The following is a 21,963-nucleotide window of genomic DNA, read 5'->3' on the forward strand; positions in this document are numbered from 1 at the left end:
AAAACAGAAATTAGCAGCAATGGAGATTGAAAACCTTGACACTTCGGGCAAGTGTGAATAGAGGAAAGACAAGAAAAGATGAGTCTGAACCCTTTGCTTTTCTTTCTTTGAGGACCCTGAGTTCTGTCACAAGCTTCCTAGGTTCCCTCCCTTCTCTTGGCCTCAGTTTCCCCACAAGTCCAATGAAGTGTTTTACATTTGGCACTCTCTCCAAAGCAAAAGTTTTCCAATTTCACATGGGTTACCTTAGATTCTTGTCCCTCTACGCACACACCACAAAAGACCATGCTGAGGCCTGGATTTTAGAACCCTCCTTTTTTTTGTTTTGAGTGAGAGGGGGCAGACCTTGCTATGATTCCCAGAGCATCAAATTCCTGGGTTTAAGTAATAATCCTCCTGCCTCAGCCTCCCAGTTACTGGGATTACTGTATAGCACACCACAAATGCCTGGCCTCTCGGGGGTTCTTTTTGAAATCTGGGGTGGAAAATGGACAAAGGGATCTGTATAGAAGAGACGCCACGCCCTGCCCCCGACACACACACACACACACACACACACACACACACACACACACACTTTTTCGTATTCCTTTCCATGTGGCACTCTGGAGTAGCTCCCTCTGCAAGGCTCCCATGAACCTTTCCCATGGACCAACTCCCTTTCAAGGAACTTTGTGAACTGGAACCATAGAACATCATGCACAGTGTTGTTTGGCTTAGCCTGGTGCGGTCCACGTGACTGGTACCTGTTCAAGTGTTGTTTTTCCACCACCTTCTGGAAGAAAGGGGAGGTTGTTTCAAAAGTTCACTGCCCTTAACCCTGGCACCAGAGATGGAGAACTGTGAAACCAGAACCTCGGTGGACGTGGTCCAGCAGAGCCTGTGTGTACCAAAGGGTGATGCGGGTCGGGTGGGAAGAGGTACAGGAGAGGCAGGGGCAGAGCACCCCCTATCCAGGTGTGAGGCCTGGTCCTGGCCTCAGGCAGGTGCAGGGAGCCTCCGTCCTTAGCAGCCTGTGGGATAACAGGCAGGCACTCCTGTAAGAAAAGCTGTGGTTTGAAGTAAGAGCTTTACATCAAGTAGTATAGGATAAGAAAGGCCTACAGCGGGCTGGAAAGATGGGTCAGTTGTTAAGAGCACTGGTTGTTCTTCGAAGGACCCAGGTTCTAATCCCAGCAACCACATGGCAGCTCACAACTGTCTGACTCTGACACCTTCACACAGCCATACATGAAGGTAGGACATCAATGTAAGTAAAAAAATTAAAAAAAAAAAACAAGAAAAAGAAAAAGAAAGACGACAGACAGAAAGAGGCCATGATAGCATCCTACATCCTAGAACTGGGGAGGTTGAGGAAGGAGGGTCATGAGTTTGAAGCAAAACTAGATTATCTGGTGAAACCCTGTTTCAACATTTGTAAACATATATATTAAGTACACCAGAGTGAAGAAGACAAGAATAAACATTTCATATGTTGATACATGCCAATCAACTGATATGAAAGCAATGCCCGAGGGGACACTTTTTCAAACAAAAAGCCAATCACACACGTAGCAGAGAGAACGATACTGTGGAGACAAGATGCCTTTTCCTCCCTAGTTGGTCTCTGTGCCCTCTACCCCTTTCCTGTTATCAAATCTCTGAAGAGTCGGGAACTGTTGAGCTGAAAGACCACGATCTTCTTCGGATCAGCTGTGCCTGCAAAAGACAATCCCAGCCTCACTGTTGACTATTGATCTTCATAGGAAGAGGGGGGAGTCCAGAGCCGTGAGACCCACCTGAGTATTCAGAGCCATCTCTAAATTAGTCATCCGCCATCCTGCTCCGACTGCACATGGACATGGCTGCGCTCTGAGGGTAGAGCGAGGCAGGTAGACCAGGAGTGGGTGGTCACCCCCAGCTACATATGATAAATTATGTACTCTCATGTACTCTCGTCTGAGCTACATGAGACCTAGTCTCCAACAACAAGGGGGATGGAGAGATGGTGTGGTGGGGGGTTAAGAGAACCTCCTGCTCTTGCAGAATATCCAGGTTTGGTTTCCAGCACATCAGGAGGCTCACAGCTCCCTGTAACTCCAGGTCCAGGGAACCTGATGCCCTTTGGCCCCCACCAGCAGCTGCTCACTAGAGGTACACACAAAGGCACACATGTGCACATCAATACAAATAAGGAGGTTGCATTAGTCAGAGTTCTCTAGAGGAACAGAACTTGTGGAATTAATCTATATCAGGAAAGAGGAGTTATAACTACAGACTGTATTCCAGTTAGTCTAACAACGCTTATCTATCAAGGCAAGGTCCAAGAATTCAGTAGCTGTTCAGACCACGAGTCTGGGTGTCTTGGGCAGTCTTCAGCCTGCACTACAATCATACCAAAGTAGGTCAGAGAAGGAATGGAGTTGCTAGCTGGAGAAAAAGCAGGCAAAGAGACTTTTATATAAGCTTCCAGAAGAAGGTGTGGCCCAGATTAAAGGTGGATCCTCCCACCTCAAAAATCCAGATTGGAAGTGGGTCTTTCCAACTCACATTATTTGATTAAGGAAAAAAAATTCTTCATGGGTATCCAGCCATGTGGGTCTTAATTCCAGATTAAGTTGACAATCAAGAACAGTCACTGTAGAGGTCTTAATAAGACAGGAAAAATAGAAGGTTCCAGGACAGATCAGCAGGTTCACTACTGACAGCATCAGCCTGATGACCAGTGTTTGGTCCCACACAGAGGTAGAAAGGAGAGAACTGACTCCACAAATTGTCCTCTGTCCTCTACATGCACACCAAGGCACTTGGATATCAACACACATATTATTGTTATTATTATTATTATTATTATTATTTAAAAAATTAGAACCACCAACCAAGGAGCACTCAGGGGCTAGACCTAGGCCCCCTACACATTTGCAGTCACAGTGCAGCTTAGTCCTCATGTGGGTCCCCTAACAACTGGAGTGGAGGCTGTTTCTGACCTGTTGCCTGCCATTGGATCCCCTTCCCCTAAAGGAACTGCCTGGTTGGGCTCAGTGGAAAAGGATGCACTTAGTCCTACTGGGATGAATGTTCCAGGGTGGGGTGGTAACCAAGGGGGAGGGGCTTCCCCTTCTCTGAGAAGGGGAGGGAGTAATGGGGGGAGGATTTGTAAGGGTGGGACCGGGAGGAGAGGAGGGATGTGTGTGTGTGGGGGGGGTGTGATCGGGATGTAAACTGAATAAATAAATTAATGAAATTTTTTTCTAAAAAATCAAATTGTATTTGAATAGAGAGTTGTTATCTTAAATTTCAAAATGAAAAAAAATGCCATCTTAGTTTTTGAAAATAAACATGAATTATATCTTCAGAAAACAGATTAAACTATAAATAAAAATCATCCTATTTTCCTTATGATGTTTTGTTTATTATTATTTGAGGAGGGGGATATGTCAACCATGCCCAGTTCCTGTCTATGTTTTATTTGCAGAGTGTGTCCTGGTTTCTCTGAGAGCAGTTGACGGGTCAGGTGTTCTGATCTGCAAGAAAATTTGAAAGGGCTTAGTGAAACCTAGCACAGGAGGTGGTCCAGGAATGATGGATACAAGTGCACGCAGGGTCACAAATACAGATGATAGGTTGCCAGGATGCTGGAGGTGCTGTGGACTCTGGAAACAGGGACCTGAAACAAGGTGTGAGCTCCAGGCAAAGATGACCTGGGATAATGATGAACTTCCTCCTCCCCTCCACCTCCATTTTCTTCCTTCCTTCCTTCCTTCCTTCCTTCCTTCCTTCCTTCCTTCCTTCTTTTCTTGTTATTTTTAATTGTATGTACATTGGTGTTTTGCGTGCATGAGGCTGTTGAATCTTCTGGAACTGGAGTTACAGACAGGTGTGAGCTGACATACAGGTCCTGGAAATTGAACCTGGGTCCTCTGGAAGAACATACAGTGCTCTTAACTGCTGAGCCATCTCTCCAGCTCATCCTTCTGCTTCTTAAAAACATGAATCACAGGGGTACGGGCACAGAACATACTCATATTCTTATTCGTGCACATTGACTAATTTACATTGACAGGTACCTGCTCTGCTTCATGCCACAGAACCCTAGCACAGAGTAGACAGTAGTGAATGGAGACCTGTAGTAAGCCTGGGGACAACCAGGACCAGCTGTGTCTATTTTCCGTCTTGTGTAATTTGGATGAGAGCCAGAAGGATCCTGCATCAAATGTTTGGTTTGCAGAGTAATGTTTGGAGATGGGACTTTGTAAGGGTGATGAGCTCATAAGGGCTCCATCCTAAGCAAGGAATTACATCACTGCCGGATGTGATAGCACTATTGAGAGGTGATGGTGCCTGATTAGAGGAACAGGGCTGTTGAGTTGTGCTTTGAGGGATAGATCTCCTCCCTGGCCCTTCTCCTTGATGCTGGCTGCCATGAAGTGTGTGCTGCTGTGCCTCCTCCCAGCCCCCATAGTGGGCCAAAAGACCATGAGCTAACTCCTTTGTAGACTGACTCTTCCTTTGCTTCTTTCAAGTATTTTGTCACAGCAACAAAAAAGTACTTAAGGGGCAGGGAAGGCAGAACTAGGAAGTGCATTCTGGGTTGAAGTGCAGTCATATATTCAACAACATCTTCTATAAAAAGTTCTAGGCCTCCATGGACACTGCCACAAGTTGGAGCATCAAATGTAACATTTATCTTTTTATAGTATCTAATATTTATACCAATAAAGACATAGGAGGTATAAACTAAAGTAAAAATCTGTTAGGTCAGCAAGGTAACTTTATTTTCTGAACTTTATACAAAATATCTATTTACAAGCTTAATTCTTTTTTTTTTTTTTTTTTTTTTGGTTCTTTTTTTCGGAGCTGGGGACCGAACCCAGGGCCTTGCGCTTCCTAGGTAAGCGCTCTACCACTGAGCTAAATCCCCAGCCCCACAAGCTTAATTCTACAACTAAACTATTAGCTCTTTAGAAATCTCTGGTCTACCTTTCTCTTGAGCTCCTCTAAACCCAAGAGGGCTCCTTAGCTCTCTCTCCTAGAATACTGTTTTACTTGTGATCTGTCAGCTACTTCTCTGCTGTTCTGGCAAGCCCAGAGAGAAAATTGCTATCTCTTACCCAGAGCTCTTCCATGAGGGCTCTCCGAAGCCAAAAGGCAGACAGGTCTGAAAGGTCCAACTGCTATAAAAGAAGCCTCTACAGTTCCTCTCCTACACCTTTGGCAGGCTGAACCATGTCACCATCATGGGGGTAGGTGGGCTCCAAGCCATGTCAGTAGGGGCTGAACCATTTCACCTTTACGATGGGGTAGCTCAAGGCCATGCAGCTGACTTTTCCTCCAGTCCTAGAGCAAAGACCACAAGACCTCTCCCAGGCAATTAGCCTTAAAATAAGCAGAATATTTCCATTCTTTAGCTTCTAGGAAGCTTTTAGAGGCTGTATCTTTTTAGAACACACCTACCTGCAACTGACATCTATTTAAGCTTTTCTATTTAACAGGTTTTCTATGTACAATAATCCAATATTCTGTAACAAGGAACAAAATAGCCTTATCAGTATTACGTTCTTGCAGGGAAGATGGACTACTGTCTTTTAGATAGAAGATGTGAGCTACAGAGAGGAGTAAATTTTGACATGGGCCTGGTGTTAATCTTGGCTCGCATCCCGACAGAACACAGCAAACCAACATGGTTCCACATGGAGAGGTTTAATGAGAGAAGAAGAGTAGAAGAGGGGAGGAACAAAGGCCGGCCATGAGCACGTGGAGGGAAGGTCCTGGGGTGGGAATGAGGAGAGAAGGGACAGGGACAAAGAGGGCACGAGAGCAGAGAAGAGAGAAGAGTTAAGAGAGCAAGGAGGGGGCCAAGCAGCCCCTTATATAGTGTCAGGCACAGCTGGCTGTTGCCAGGCAACTGTGGGGTTGGAGCTTAGACAGAATACCAACATTCCCCAGTTTTGGTTTAATTAAAAAGAGAAAAATTAGAGGCGATGGTGGAGCAGGAATAGGATCATTGTGATCTCTGACTGCTTCCTGCTTGCTTTAGGGTGACGTGTCTCTAGGGAACCTAGAAAAATGTGTATGGGATGTTTGTTTAGTCATAGAGCTGGCTGTTTCCTTGTTGTCCAGGGTCTGTGGAACCATCTGAGGACAGGTCAGAAGAAACAGGTCCAATAGAAGCGTCCTGTGTCTGTGAGAGGAGATTGGAACTGGAGGTCGCTTCTCTGGAGCTGTCCCGGGTGTAGTAAGCGCCTGGACTTGACAAGATGCTGGAACACACACACACACACACACACACACACACACACACACACATATTGTAGGCAGAGAATAAGATTAAGTGCACCTGAGAGAAAAGAAAAGTTTTTCTTAGATTTGAAACCCAGGGGAACCCCACCCTTTGGAATAGGTAGTTAAGTGGGAACTTTAGGCAGACGTACGTACCTGGGTGGAGTCTATTTAGTCCATGAGAGGTGGGTCTGAGTGGGTTTCCTGTGCCTTATAAGTTTACAAAAGAGATAACAACATGAATTAACAATACAAACATTCTTTAAGATAAGCTTTTTTTTGTGGAGCAGAAGGAAGAATTTGCCCTACAGAATGTGTCCTGGATGTCTTAAAAACAGTTTGCCATGACAAAAAGACAGAGAAAGCAGTTTCCAGATCCTACTTGGAAAGACTGTTTAGCAACAGAGGGGTTGTGGACCTTTTAGACTCGGGGGTCTGTCTGAGAAGCTGGTAAAGGAAGCCACATGTCCGTGTTGGTAGGTTGGCTGGCTAGAGAGAGCAGAAGGGCTGCAGGCGAGCTTGGGTTTGGGCAAATGAGTGGAGTAAAATAGAGGATCCCAGCTTAGCTAGAAGATCACGTCCCAATAAGGGGACAGGGCATGTCGGCACTACTAAAAAGGAATAGCTGAGAGGTACACCCCTAAAAATGCAGCCAAACAGAGGGATTTGATGACGAAGGTGAGGTTACTCCCTATCCTGATGATAGGGAAACGGGAGAGAAAAGTGGGTCCCCAAAACTCTGTTAGGGCTGAGTAAGTGGCCCCAGTGTTCAAGAGGAAGGAGATGGGCTGCCCACATACCAGAATGGTTACCCAGGGCTCTGCTGGTGATGGCTGTGGTCAAGTCCAGGGAACTCAGGCCCCTTCAGTCGTCCATAGCCAAGCCTAGGAGATCCTCTGGAGGGTTATCTGGATGTGATGTCTCCTGTCCTGCTCAACACAGGGGCAATCAACAGTACAGTGTCCCTCTTGATGGCACCTAGGACATGGCCCCTTGGCTTGTGGAAGTTAGGGTAAGCCCTCGCCCAATGACCTTGTCGACCACATTTGCAGCAGGAGCCTGGTGGTCCCTTAGCCTAGAAGGCCAGGAGTTCCTGGCAGTGGCTGAGGCTGGTCGGACAGCCTTTGCCAGCATATGGGTACTTTAGTCTGCGAGCCTTCTCGTCCCTTCCATGGTGCACTTAAAGGCCACTGCCAAAACTTCTGCCTGTGGAGTTAGGGGCCCACAACTAACTCTAGCTTTTTAAGTTTGTCTTTTAGGTCGGGGTAGCTCTGGGAAAAGAAATAGGTCGTCAGAAGTTGCTTACCTTCTGAGTTTTCAGGGTCCAGATTAGTGTATTGTAATAAAGCCTTTGTAAGGCGTTCTAAAAAATTGGGATGGGTTTTCCTGTTTTTCCTGGATGACCTCTTGTAGTTTTTCCAAAATTCACTGGTTTTAAGACTGTCCTGTAAAGACCGGCCAGGAGACAGATTATAAATCTATCTCTGGCTAAAATACCACCTGTGGAATTATAATTCCATCGGGGATCTTGGTCAGGTACTGCCTCAGATCCAATTGGGTATGTTCGTCTGCATGTATTCTCACCTGCTCCCAAACTTACTGGCATTCCTCAGGGAGTAAATTATTAGTAACTCAGTGTGTTTTTTTTTTTTTTTTGGTTCTTTTTTTTTTCAGAGCTGGGGACCGAACCCAGGGCCTTGCGCTTCCTAGGCAAGCGCTCTACCGCTGAGCTAAATCCCCTACCCGTAACTCAGTGTGTTAGCAAGAGCTCATTGTTTCCGAAAAAAAAATCTGAAAGGGGTTGGAGAGATTGCTCAGTGATTAAGAGACCTCATATACATAAATAAACACTTTTTTCTTTATTTGATGTGTACATGTGCTTTGATTGCATGTATGTCTGTGTGCTGTGTATATCCAGTGCCTGCAAAGGACAGAAGATGAAGTCTTGATCCTCCTGGGACTGGAGTTAAAGAGAGTCCTGAACCTTCATGGGGGTGCTGGGAGCCAAGCTGAGATCCCCTGCAAAAAGCAACAAGTGCTCGTAACCACTGAGCCATCCATCTCTCCAGCCTTGACAGAGTAAGTCCTTAAAAGAAGGAAGATCCAAAGGGAGTAAAAGAGCTCCAGAGCTTCTGCTCTTCCTCTCTTCCTCCTTCCCCTCTTCCTCTCTCTTTCTCTCTCTTCCTCTCTTCGTCTCCTGGCTTGACACACGAAAAAAAAAAAAAAAAAAAAAAAGAGCTCCGCAATATACCAGCGCCTTGCTCCCTGCCACAAGAGTCCAACCTCTGAAGCTGTTAACTCCTCCCAGCCCCAGGTTATAAATGCGCTCTTTTATAAGTAGCCTTTTTTACAATGTCCTCATAGCAACAGAACAGTAACTAGGACACTCTGTGATCTATTGGTGAAGAAGGCCCCAGAGTCCCCCCAAAAAAACTCAGGTTTCTGTTATCACTCTCCATGGCCCACCAGAGCGAGATGGTCAGATCCTTCTGCTGAAGGCAAAGCGTACCTTGGATGCTGTCTTAGTCAGGGTTCTCTAGAGTCACAGAACCTATGGGTAGTCTCTGTATAGGAAGAGACTTTGTTGATGACTTACAGTCTGTAGTCCAACTCCCCATCAATGATTAGCAGTAGCTGTGAATGGAAGTCCAAGGATCTAGCAGTGGCTCAATCCCACAAGGCAGGCAGGGAGAAAAAGAGAGACTCTTCCTTCTTCCGATGCCCTTAGGCAGATCTCCAAGAAAAGGTTGCTTTGACCCAGAAGAACTTGAACTCAGAGATCTCCTTGCCTTAGACTCCTGGGATTCACAGCCACTATGCCTCAAGATCTCCATACCAAGATCCAGGTCAGAAAATTGTATCTCCCAGCCTCAAGATCAGGATCAAAGGTGAGCCTTCCACTTCTGGATTGTAGTTCATTCCAGATAGAGTCAAGTTGACAACCAGGAATAGCCACTATAGATGCCAAGCTCAGAGAAATCAGGGTGGAAATTGACCAGGAAACATTCTCCTTCCTGGCTAACTTTTGGAGTGCTAGGAAGATGCTATGCAGACCATTGGGAAAGAAAAAGCCATTAATGTTATCACCTGGGGGTGAATCCTGCAGGGCTGCAATAGCAACCTGTCAGGCAAGACCCCCACTGGTGCAATGGCGACATGGGGTTTTGAGATAGCCAACTGTTTTTTGGATCTAATTTGAGGAATTCCACAGGAGGGAATTCACACCTCATATTGTAAACCCAGTCAAAAGCCTGTGGTTTGGGAGGTTACCAAACCTTCTTTTGGGGAAAGAAAACTGTTGACATGCTAAACGGACGTTTCAAACAGGCCTCTAAATATTTGTTCATGCACTAGATTAGTTCTCCCCTCCACCTTAGCCAGAGAAACTTGTATTTGGAGCATGTAGTAGTTAATGCAGAGACTCAAAATTGGTCGAAGTGACGAGAAAAAGTGACTATTGAGTGCTCAGTCATGAGCGGGACACGCCTATCACCGCTCCTGTCCCTAGGCTCAGGGAGAGAGGTCGGACAGAACTTGAGAGCCAGAAGATTCAGGAAGAGTGTGATGACATAGCATGGACATAGCATGGCTGCTGTGCTCATGAACTCGCCTTTAATCCAGACTTCCGAAGTGGGAAGAATCACCTCTGATCTGCTCCTCTCCTTCTGCAGGAAGGACACACAAAAAAAAGGAAGCTTTGGCTCTTGGCCTGCTTGCCTTGCTGGCAAACCCATTTCTTCGCAGGCATTAGAGCCCACTTCTGTGGGATTCCAGCACATTCTGAAGAGCAGCTGAGGGCTGGATAGATGGCTCAGCGGTTAGAGCACTGACTGCTCTTCCAGAGGTCTGGAGTTCAATTCCCAGCAACCACATGGTGGCTCACAACCATCTGTAATGGGATCCGATGCCCTCTTCTGGTGTGCCTGAAGACAGCTACAGTGTACTTATATATAATAAATAAATAAATCTTAAAAAAAAAAAAAAAGAGCAGCTGAAACATCCAGCCTTGTGGACTAAACTACTACTGGATTCTTAGACCTTCTGTTTGGTAGACAGCCATTGTGGGACTGGTTGGACCACAGCCTGTAAGTAGTAGAGAAAAGTCCTCTCTCTCTCTCTTTCTCTCTCTCTCTCTCTCTCTCTCTCTCTCTCTCTTTCTCTCTCTCTGCCTGTCTTTCTGTCTGTCTCTCTCTCTCTTTCTGCCTGTCTTTCTGTCTCTCTATCTCTCTCACTCTCTCTCTACACACACACACACACACACACACACACACACACACACACACACACACACACACAGGTTTTATCATATCTAGAGAATCCTGACTAACATAGTCTCACTCTGTAGTCCAGTCTGTCCTCAAACTCATGACCATCTGTCTACCTCAGTCTCCCAAACACTATTATGCGTACCACCAAGCTGGACTTAAGAAACATTTGTTTTTACTTTGTATGTCTGAGTGTTTTGCCTGCATGTGTGTCTGTGTACAGCATGCATACCTAGTCCCTATGGAGACCAAATGAGGACATCAGATCCTCTGGAACTAGGGTTACAAAATGGTTGTGAACTGCCCTGTTAATACTGGGAATTTAACCAGGATCCTCTGGAAAGAGCAGTGATCTCAACTGCTGAGCCATCTCTCCAAACCCCAAGAAACTTTTTTTTTAAAGGCAGAATTTCATGTAGCCCAGGCTAGCCTAGAACTCCTTGTGTAGTTGATGAGAACCTTGAACTCTTGCTCCAACTGCTTCTACCTCCAAGGTGCTAGTCAGTTCATTCTGTAATGGGAACTGAACCCAAGGCCTCATACATGTTGGAGGAGTGCTCTACCAGCCAGGCTATATCCAGTTCTTTCTCCCCTGGTAGAGCATTTTATGTAATTTGGGCTATCCTCAGACTCCACATTCAGCTAATTCTGCCTCTTAGCTCCTTATCTTCAACTTTCTACCACCAAATGCTAGGATTGCAAGTGTGTGCTACCAGGCCTTGCTACGTGGATTATTTGTTTGTTTGTTTGTTTGTTTGTTTATGAAAGAAACTCTGAGCTTGGCACTCCATATGGGCACAGTGCATTTGTAATTTAGCTCAGCGGTAGGATACTTGTTTACTTACTCTGTGCGAAGCCCTGACTTCTGTTGCCAGGACAAAGAAAGGGAACAGTGTCAGGGGAAGGAAAGGAAAAGTAATCTCTGTCAAGCTTCTCTCTGTGACTGTCCAGTGCTACCATGAATGATGACGAATATTTCAAGTGAACCCACGCCAACAAAAGGCATGGGGGTGGGGGGAGGCCTCTCGTGGCTTGGGAACGTTTTCTAGGCTGTGTGTTGGGATGGAACCAGGAGCTTCTTCAGAGCTTTCATAGTCCCTCGCCAGTCGGTGTACCTGTTAATGTGCAACTACAGGCCAAGGGGCGATGATATACACACATGTACAAGGGAAGAACACCGCCAAAACACAGTCTTCGTCACGGGTAACATGTTTTCCTCTTCGAGGGTTAGTGTGGATTTCTGGTGGTTAGTGTGATTTCTGAGTAGTGCGTCCTCCTAGTCACGCTCTTGGATGAGAACAGATCACCTCCACGGATGCCCACTCCCAGGGTCCAGCTCACTAGCGCTTTAAATGCTGCAGACTACCTTGTGGTACACCTGATCCAAGCATGTAGGTGGGGCAGAGGCAGGCAGACTTCTGTGATTTCAAGCCTAATCCGGTCTACACCAGTTCCAGTTCTATAGGTCGCCAGAGTTACAGAATGCTTGCTTGTGGTCCAGAGCATCCCCAAAGCAGGCTCAACCCCCGGGGTGGCTCCATTCACACATTCAGAGCAAGGAAAACTGCTAGGCCTGAAGCAGAGATGGGGATCTTGGTAAAACCCAGCTGCAAGTCTTAGCTCGTGTGTGGACATTCTATATCACGCACTGGCTGTTTTCTGGTTTGCTTGTCTCTGAGGGGTTTAGCGTTCAGGCTTTAAACTTTAATCCTAGCAGGCCTGGATTGATGCCTCTTAATTATGTCTATGACGCAGCAAATCAACACCTGATTAGGGAGTTATTCACATATTTAATATCTAGGAAGTTATTACAAGAAAATTGCAACATTTAAGCCCTCTGGTAGGTTGGAAGGCTGCTAATTTGGGCTTGGTCCTGAGCAGTGCTGGTTGGCATCCTATAAAGCAGGATTGGGCTTTTGGTTATATGCTCATTAGTAAGTTTCATCAAACCAATGAGGTCTCATGTGTTCCTTTTTTTTTTTTTAGAGATTTATTTATTCATTTCATGTATGTGAGTACACTGTCCCTATCTTCAGACACACCAAAAGAAGGCATTGGATCCCTGTTACAGATGGTTGTGAGCCACCATGTAGGTGCTGGGAATTAAATTCAGGGCTTCTGGAAGAGCAGTCAGTGTTCTTAACTGCTGAGCCATCTCTCCAGCCCGTCTCATGTATTCTATGATAGAAACATTGAGGAGGCTGACGGTGACGGCTATTTCCAGTTACCAACTTGACTTTATATAAAATGAGCTACAATCCAGAAATGAACGGCACGCCTGGGATCCAGATTGTAAGGCTGAAGACACAGGCTTTCGATCAGGATCTTGAGGCATACTGGCCAGGAAAAGCATAGGCCCAGGCATGGTGGTACACACCTTGAACCTGGGTGGTAACTTCTGCTGGAGACCTACATAAGGACAATGGAAGAAGAAAGGCTCACTCTTCCTCTCCTGCTTGGACTTGATTGCCAGCACATTTGTTGAAACTTACCAGCTTATACTGAAGATCGGCTGAGACAACTAGCCTCATGGGGCAGAGTAACTACTAGATTCTCTGACTTCCCACCCACAGCAGCCCATTGTTGGGATAGTTGGACTTCAGACTGTAAGTCATTACAACAATTTCCCTTAATATAGAGAGACATTCCAATAGTTCTGTGACTCCAGAGAGCCCTGATCTTGACTTTGGATTTTCCTGTTTCCACCTCTGGGTATTATAGCTATGTAATACTAATATCCAGTTTGTTCAACACTGGAGATTGAACAGAGGGCTCCCTCAGTCCACGAATGCTCCTAACTTTACCTCTCTACCTTGGACAAGGCTTATTTCTGAGCTTCTGTGAACTAGATCATTCCTCAGGCTGCTTTCGCTTTAAAGCCCTATGCCTTTAAACAGCCATCAGCAACTGTGATTTTTGAATAGCAGGGAAATAAAAGCCCAAGACCTGAGCCTTTCTGGAGTTAGGGGACCTCTTTGTAATAAGTCTGAGCTAGTGCAGTGGTGTGAGCCTGTAATCTTGGTTCCCTGGGAAGCTGAGGCAGGGTGATTGCTTAAGCCCAGGAGTGCACAACCAGGCTGTGGTGAGGAATTACCTACAAAGTAGATGAACAAAGAACTGTTGATTCACACAGAATAGATATTGCTACTGTTATAGTGGGAGGTCACAGAATCCTAACCAGAATCTGTACTGGATGACTGGGAATGTGAGGCCAGCAGGGCTACATTAAGACCCTATCTCTCTCTCTCTCTCTCTCTCTCTCTCTCTCTCTCTCTCTCTCTCTCTCCCTCCCTCCCTCCCTCCCCTCCCCCAGGGGATTGCGGTAGGTGGTGGAGCTTGTATGGCACTGGGGGCCCTTCGACCTTCTATAATAAAAATGCTTTAAACATTCAGGCTAGTGTAACTAATACACATCCTGTCTCTTTCATCCCCTAAGCTCCATATGCAGTCACGAATTCCCTACCCTCGGGTGTGTATTACCACAATCTCTTTTCTTGGTGCTAGGGATTAAACTTGTGTTTGGTTCAGGCTAGCTGGTCACATTCCAAATTTTTCACACGACAATATTTTACTATACATACTTGGCTGTTCCTCACTTATTTGAATGGACTTTATTACATATTATTCCCTTGATTTCCCAATAATCTTTCTTTTCTTTTCCTTCCTTCCTTCCTTCCTTCCTTCCTTCCTTTCTTTTTGGAGACAGGGTTTCTCTGTGCAGCTCTGGTTCTGGAATTCAATCCGTAGACCAGGCTGGCCTCAAACACACAGAGATCCATCTGCCTTTGCTTCCCTAGTGCTGGCATCAAAGGCCTGCACCACCAGCACCCAGTTCCAATAACCTTTTTTAAGAGTAAAAAAATAATTGAGATTGGAGAGGTGGCTCAGTGCTAGAGACCACTTGTTCTTGCAGAGGACCCAGCTTCCATTCCCAGGATCTACGTGTCACTTTATCTTCAGGGGACCTTGAGTTCTCTTGGCCTTTACGAGCTTCAGGCGTGCATGACGTGTACAAGGATACAGACTGGGGATGTGTAGGGGTGGGGATAGGAAAGGATAGGGGTTGGGGGGTAGTGGGAGTTGGTCTCTGTGACCACCAAGGCCAGCGGAGTGTCATACATTTGAGATAGGAAGGAAATTCAACAGAAATCAGTAGCCAGTGTTGATTTAAACTTTGAGAGTCTGACCCTGAGAAGTTTTATTTTAGGTATATTTAAGCACAGTGCAAACAACAATAACAACAACAACAAAAAAAACCCCAACAATTTTCCTGTTAATAAATAACTCAGTGTCATTTGTAGAGCAAAGCTTACGACAGGACTGCATCTAAGCTATTGCAAAGTGTGAGCAACATCTTCCATAAAAGACAGGATCTATAGGCTAACAGGAAACAGATTCCACATAAAGAAGCTCATGGCAAAGGTTTGGGGCGTATAGTGCTATACATGGAGTTGGTGGTGAAAGAGTCACTAGGCTTTTACCCACGTCCATTCCCAGTCTTCTAGGGCAGAGGACATGATATATCTCCCTTTGAAGGTACAACCCAGTGTTTCCCTAGTGCTTTCTGTGAGTACAAGGACCTACGTGCCTCGTGCAGAATGGTGGCACACACGTCTAGTGCCAGCACTTGGAAGGCAGAGGCAGGCAGATCTGTGTGAGTTCAAGGCCAGCTTGGTCTACATATCAAGTTTCAGGTCAGCCAGGACCCTGATTCAAAAATAACACATGCATGAAGGCAAAGCACTCATCCATTAAGAATAAAAATATAACAACAACAACAACAATAATAATAAAAAAAGATCATCATCATCATCAAGAGATGGCTCAACAGGGAAAGTGCTTGTCATACAAGCATGAGGGTCTGAGTTTGAATCCCCAGGACCCACATAAAAGCAGGACACATAATAAAAGAGTACCTGTAGTCAGATGTAAATAACAGAGAGAGAGAGAGAGAGAGAGAGAGAGAGAGAGAGAGAGAGAGATGAATAAAAAAGAAAATTCAAGCTAGCAGTATGGCTCATTTGCCTTACTTTGCATGAATAAGGCCCTGGGCTCCTGAATTCTGGGATTAAGGTGTACACCATGCTGTGTATGTGGTGCTGAGAATCCTCAGGCTTCATACATGCTAAGCAAGCACCCCATCAACTGAACTAAATCGCAGCATATGCATTGTGTATGTGTGTACCTGTGTACATCCAAATGTGAGTGTAGAGACCAAAGGACAGCCTGGAGTGCCATTCCTCAAGTGCCATCTACCTTCGAGACATAGCCAATCAGTGAGGAACTTACCAATTAGGTTAGGTTACCAGGCTAGGCTATTCCAAGGGACCTCCTGTCTCTGTCTCCCCAGGGCCAGGATTACAAAGGCAATACCACCACACCTGTCTTTTCCTGTGGCTTCTGGGAATTGAACTCTAGCCTTTGTATGTGAGAAACAAGCACTTTACTGACTGAATTACCTTGTCTGTCCTCTACAGAAATTTGATACATGAATGTCCTAGGTGAGAAGGCATGGTTCCAGAGTAGAGAGAAAAACGAACTAGACATGGCCAGGGCTAAGGAAGTGGGAGACTGGGCGAGAATAATGGAGATAGTGTGACAGCAGAACATAGATAATTGAGCAGACAGACAGACAGACAGACAGACAGGAAAAAGAGCTGGACAAATCCTGTGGATTATAAGGAGGCTGAGTAGCTGTGGGGAGGGAAGGGCCAGAATGCTGGTGTGGACTTTGAAATATGTAACCCATACTTGTGTTACAGGAGGTGTCTCATGGCCAGTGTGAGCAGGCAGTCAAATGTCTCTTCAGCCAGAGCTAAGAGAAAGGATTCCTTTGGGCAGATGAGAGCTGATTCCCTGAGGAATGCTGGCTTTGTGTAACATCCAGAATTCTATAGTCCATTTTGAGCTCACACTTCTAGGCATACAGACAGCCTGAGTCCTAAAAACTGTAATATAAATTTTACTAGTAAATTGTCACTCACGGTTTCCTTTTTATGCGGAGAGACTTTGGGAGGGAGGAAGACAGTTGTCTCCCAGACTCCGGTTTGTTTATTTCAAGTGTCTTCCAAGACTGCCTGTCCTGGAGTGGGCTGGGCCTCTAACCCTATAACAGTGAGGAAGGGGTAAGAAAAACAACCAAGGATGATAAAAGGCACGGCCTCCTTGACAGCAGCTGGTAACCCATTTCTAACAGAGGTTACCGCCGTTTATCCCGAGGCAGAAAGATGCCCGCGTTAGGAAAGAGAAGCCGGAAGTTCCTTCATAGAGGAAAAAAGTCTCTGCCCAGAACTCTGGGTTGGGAACTCTACTATGATGGTTTCAATCGAGACTCCCCAGCTGCTTCTGCTGGATGGTCTAAGCCCTTGATTCAATATATTACTTGTGCTTGCTCTCTCAGCTGGGCTCTGCTCCAGTCCAGAAGTGTGAGCTGGGTCCTTTGAAGTCAACAATATGGGTGCTTGTGAGCCACCTGATGTAGTGCCAGGATGGAACGCTGGTCCTGTGACAGAATGGTAAAGGCTCTTATGTGCGCTTGATAGAACAGTAAATGCTGTATGTGCATGGCTATCTTCCCAGTTCCTTTGCCGTCTTCTGAGCGGCTACTCCCTGCTGCTTATGTCCTGGTTCCTGGGTAAAGGACTGAATGGGTAAAGCTCCTAACTTCCTTAAGGTTGTCTGTGGAGTCGTATTTTCTGGCCATCAACTACTCTATGCAAAGCGTTATTATGCGGTGGGGGATGGACGGGAGTAGAGAGAGGAATATGGTTCTTCCTTACAGTTTTTTCTTTTATTATTATTTTGTGTGCACATGATATGTGTGTAAGGGCCAAGGGCAACAGTCTATTATGTATACAGCTAAGCTAAGCTAGTCAGTCACACCTGGCACATTAAAACATTTTTCAACATGGGATATTTCAAGTTTACGACAGATTTATCACTACACACTGCGTCATAAACTGACGAGCACCTGTATTTAAAAACATGCCAAGGGGCTGGAGAGATGGCTCAGAGGTTTGTAGCGCCTGCTATTATTGCACAGGACCTTGGTCAGGTTCCACATGGCAGTTCACGACTGTCTATACCGCCAGTTCTGTCTGTACTTCCAGTTCCAGAGGCTCTGACACCTTCTTCCGGTCTCCATGAACACCTGCATATGTGTGTTGCATATTAGATACACTCAGTCCTAAACACATACACATGAATCTAAAGAAAAAAAGAAGGTCATAGTTATATTCGAATTTACCTTTAAATAAGTTTAGGGTTTAGGTTCTAGCTCAGCTGGTAGAGTGTTGGTCTGGTTGTTGTAGGTTCAACCCGTAGAGCTTGAAGATAGAATTGTCCATAAATTTGCATATGCATGATGGCGTATACTTATTACCCCAGCACTCAGGAGGCTAAGCCAAAGATCTGGGTGGTTCAAGACTGGTGACCACAGTAGCTAAAAGGCAGCCTCAGCTACATGGTGAGTTTGAGGCTAGACTGAGATCCAGGAGACCCTGCTTCTAAATAAGTGAATGGATAGATAAGTGGAACCTTTAAAGCATGATGTCCTCCTCATCACTGGGATCACTGGGGAGGTTGAGGCTGGAGATTCTTTTTTTTTTTTTTTTTTTTTTGGTTCTTTTTTTCGGAGCTGGGGACCGAACCCAGGGCCTTGCGCACCACTGAGCTAAATCCCCAGCCCCAGCCCCGAGGCTGGAGATTCTTAAGCTGCAACCTATATAGCCTGGACTATATAGGTTGACCCCGCTTTTTTGCTTTTTGTTTTATCTTAGTTTATTTTGTTTATTTTGAGACAAGAGTCATTCTACTAAGCCCTGGTTGTCCTGGAACTCGCTATGTAGACTAGACTGGTCTTGAACTCAGATCTGCCTGCCTCTGCCTCCAAACACAGACCCAGCTGACCCTATTATTTCTCTCTCTCTGTCTCTCTCTGTCTCTCTGTCTCTGTCTCTGTCTCTGTCTCTGTCTCTCTCTCCCTCTCTCTCCCCCTCCCTCTTTCTCTCCCTCTTTCAAGGAACTATTCCTTGGCCTTTTGACCAAGATCCAGTGTGAAAAATGAACTTGTAGTTCAGCTCCAAGAGGTTTCACTTCAGTTTGCTTGACTGCTAATAGGAACTATTTAAGTCACTCTAAGGACTACAGTGGCTAAGGCCCTGTGGCGTGGAACTAACAGTGTTTAAGCTCTTCTCCGGCTTAGAGCCTGGCTCCCCTTCGTTTGGTGGTGACAGCTGTTGTGGACTTTGCAGAACCTTGAGCTATTTGGATCCTGCTTCCTCCACTGGATTAGATTACAGGTAACGCCAAGCTGGAGGCGTGTTTTGGACAGGCTTACTTTTGAAAAGTGTATGAAAGAAATTCTTTGGCAGCAGAACTCCCACACTGCAGCTGGCAATCACTATTGACTTAACTTTCTAGATCTATGGAAGCCGTTTTGCTTTGAGGGGGGAAAAAGTAACGAAGAGCAAACACCCTCCTCCTTCCTCTCCCCCCTAGCCCACAAGGAAGCAACTGTCTTAAGCAAACAAAAGATAATAGCCTTTGGCTATCTAGATCTTAAGATACTGACTTGTGGGCTACAGCACTGAGAATCTATCTACCTTTGGGCTCCTATCTCTCTGCCTCTCCTTCCAATGAGCAATCACCTTTTGGAACTAGGAACTTAAAGGATACCTAGGAGACTACCCTGGAGGCCAGGCTTGTCCCATGTTTGCTCTAGAAGCCAGAACTGCCAGCTCTGAAAATAGGCCACGGGTGACTGGCAGTCCCTCTGAGCCTCATAGGAAGTAGCTGCAAAGGTCAGGGGAAGTTTTTAACGACTGAAAGCTAGTGAATGGCAGGCTCGAGGAGCTTCTTTGTTTGGAATGTGAAGCAGGCACTTGGAGAAGCAGCGAGGGTACAGGATGACAGGTGCCGAGGTGCCAGCCTAATGCTTCAGTCCCATGGAAGTCGGCTTTGCCCCATTGTGCAAATAGCCCCTCGATAGGCAGGGGAGTCATCTAGCAGGACAGCAGACGGTCTTGAAAGATGCATTGCACTAGCTTTAGAAACCCAGTATAGTATTCCCAAGAGGACAGCCTGGATAAGCAGCCTTTGAATTTCTCCTTCCTCCCCCCACTCCAAGGTCGAACCTAGAGCCTCACACAAGATGAGCAGAATAGCAATGTTCCCCCAGCACATGCACCCACAAGGTTCCTGATTCTCCTGTCTACCACCTAGCTGCTGGGATTATGGATGTGTTTGACACACAGAGTCTTGCTAAATTACCCTTCGGGTTCCTTTTATCCCAGGCATGCCTTGAATTTATACTTCATTCTCCCGAGTGAGTGAAATTATAGGTGTGGGTTAGCAGGCCTGGCTGAGTTCATTTCAACCAGAAGATATTTGGATCCCAAGAAGTAGGAAGCATAAATGTTCTGTCTCTGTTCCCCCTACTCTGCCTCTCTGTCTCTCTGTGTCTCTGTCTGTCTGTCTGTCTGTCTGTCTGTGTCTCTGTCTCTGTCTCTGTCTCTGTCTCTCTCTCTGGAGAGAGACAGTTTATTAAGAATGAGAAAGGGGGTTGGGGATTTAGCTCAGTGGTAGAGCGCTTGCCTAGCGAGCGCAAGGCCCTGGGTTCGGTCCCCAGCTCCAGGAAAACAAAACAAAACAAACAAACAAAAAAAAAAAAACGAGAAAGATACTCTTGAAGCTGGATAAAAACATCTGTTCAAGGTCTTTACCTTTCTCACTGTAGAATAAAAATGGCTGTAGACATTGCAGCAGTAGAAAGGGTGTGGTTCTGTTCCTGTAAACGCCAGAGACTAGGACATTGGATGGAATGTAGCTTAGTGAAATAGGTGTAAGCAAAAAGCCCAAGGTTTCATTCTAGCCATAGCTAAACATGAAAGGAAGGAAGGAAGGAAGGAAGGAAGGAAGGAAGGAAGGAAAGAAGGAAGGAAGGGAAAATAAGGAGGGCGGCAGGTAGCTCTAGACTTCAGAGCAGTGTTTCACCAGGTAGCCATCCGACTTGGGGCTCTAGAGTTTAGAGCAGTGGTTCTCAGCCTTCCCAACTCTGCAACCCTTTAACACAGTTCCTCATGCGGTAGTGATCCCCGGCCATAAAATTATTTTTGTTGCTACTTTATAACTGTAATTCGGTACAACTATGAATTGTAATGTAAACATCCGATATGCAGGATATCTGACATGTGACCCTTATGAAAGGGTCATTTAACCCCTAAACGTATGCTGACCCCCAGGTTGAGAACCACTGCTGCCGAGTCTGGCCTTGGCTTCAAATTCACTGCATAGCCAAGGCTGGCCTCGAACTCCTGCTTCTCATGCCAGGATTACAGGAGTGTGTCAAGACACACAGCTGTCACTTAAGACAATTTAAAAAAACGTTAATGACGTAGTTATATATGTGAGTTGGGGGTGGGGCACATGTGTGGAGGCTGGAGGACTAGTTTGTGGAGTTGGTTCTCTCCTTCCACCTCTCACGTGAGTTCCTAGGATTGAATTTTGCATTGCCAGGTTGTATATTAAGTGCCTTTTCCTGCTGAGCCAGCTCAGTAGCCCCTTCATTTCAACGCCTCTTCTGGGAAGATGCTAGGGCTGCAAATAGAACCACCCACGGGCCTATCTCTTCTTCTTTCCTGTAAGTGCTGGGGACTGAACCCAGGACCTTCTGGTTGCTCTGCAGTGCCTTACCATTGAGCTTTACATCCTGTCTATGGTCCCCATCTTCCCAGAAATCCTAGCTTAACGGGAAGAACAGATTTAAATAAACATACCTGCAAGTAGGATTGTAATGATGACTACAAAGGAGATGATAAGAAAATGAAGGAAAAGAGGGGATGGCTGGCCTCCTTCTCAACATCTGATGTGTGTGTGTTTAAGCCAGAGCCCAGTTCCTAAGTGTTAGCTAGAAGAGGAGAAAAGGGAAGGGGGAGGAGGTTGTGCAAAGCCTCTGAGGCAGGAAAGAGCCGTTGGTGTATATGAGGAACTGAGAGAGGACCATGTGACAAGGATGAGGAAGGTAGACAGGGGATCTGGGGTGAGGGTTGCAGAGCAAAAGGGAAAAAAGGCTCGAACCTCATAGGTCGACAATGTTTTTTACATTTTATTCCTAGCAAAATGGGCAGCCATGGAAAATTGTCATTGGTAGCTATGCTCCGCCGCTCAGTGACACTCTGGTCAGGATGTGAGAATGATTGCAAGTGTCGAGGGTGACAGTGCAGAAACCAGTTGGAGATAGCTGCCATAGTTCTGGGTGAGCGATGGAGGTGACTGAGATCGTTCCAATGGTGATGGACAGAGAGAGGTGGACAGATTTGTAATAGACACGTTATTAGGCTGTCAGCAAGCAGAATAAGAGATACAAAGAATGATATCCAAAGGGAAATGAAATCATCCAGCAGCTGGGATGCAGTCATGGTTACCTTTACCTGCACAGCAA

General features: G+C 45.9%; 1 protein-coding gene and 2 long non-coding RNA genes across 5 annotated transcripts in view; 1 reads left to right on the top strand and 2 right to left on the bottom strand.

The window, feature by feature from the left end:
• Positions 1–3,265: 3,265 nt before the first annotated feature.
• Positions 3,266–7,894, bottom strand: LOC120095571 (uncharacterized). 2 transcript variants are annotated; one of them, XR_005491116.2, is made up of 4 exons: positions 7,565–7,894; positions 7,059–7,187; positions 6,415–6,468; positions 3,266–3,503 (listed from the first exon to the last, which is right to left on the bottom strand). It is a non-coding gene; the product is annotated as an uncharacterized LOC120095571 (long non-coding RNA). The 2 variants fall into 2 exon arrangements; XR_005491115.2 differs by having other exon boundaries at positions 7,059–7,894.
• A 5,969-nt stretch (positions 7,895–13,863) lies between these two features.
• LOC120095683 (uncharacterized) lies at positions 13,864–21,955 on the bottom strand. 2 transcript variants are annotated; one of them, XR_010056322.1, is made up of 3 exons: positions 21,299–21,885; positions 17,569–17,729; positions 13,864–17,025 (listed from the first exon to the last, which is right to left on the bottom strand). It is a non-coding gene; the product is annotated as an uncharacterized LOC120095683 (long non-coding RNA). The 2 variants fall into 2 exon arrangements; XR_005491412.2 differs by lacking the exon at positions 13,864–17,025 and having other exon boundaries at positions 17,476–17,729; positions 21,299–21,955.
• Atp13a3 (ATPase 13A3) overlaps positions 18,803–21,963 on the top strand; it is an 86,175-nt gene continuing 83,014 nt past the window's right edge. The window contains exon 1 of the mRNA XM_063270760.1: positions 18,803–18,823. The gene's annotated coding sequence lies outside the window, so the exon portion shown is untranslated. The remainder of the gene's footprint in view (positions 18,824–21,963) is intronic.

The sequence above is a fragment of the Rattus norvegicus genome, chromosome 11 (assembly GCF_036323735.1).
Source record: "Rattus norvegicus strain BN/NHsdMcwi chromosome 11, GRCr8, whole genome shotgun sequence".
In the NCBI taxonomy this organism is placed as follows: Eukaryota; Metazoa; Chordata; class Mammalia; order Rodentia; family Muridae; genus Rattus; species Rattus norvegicus.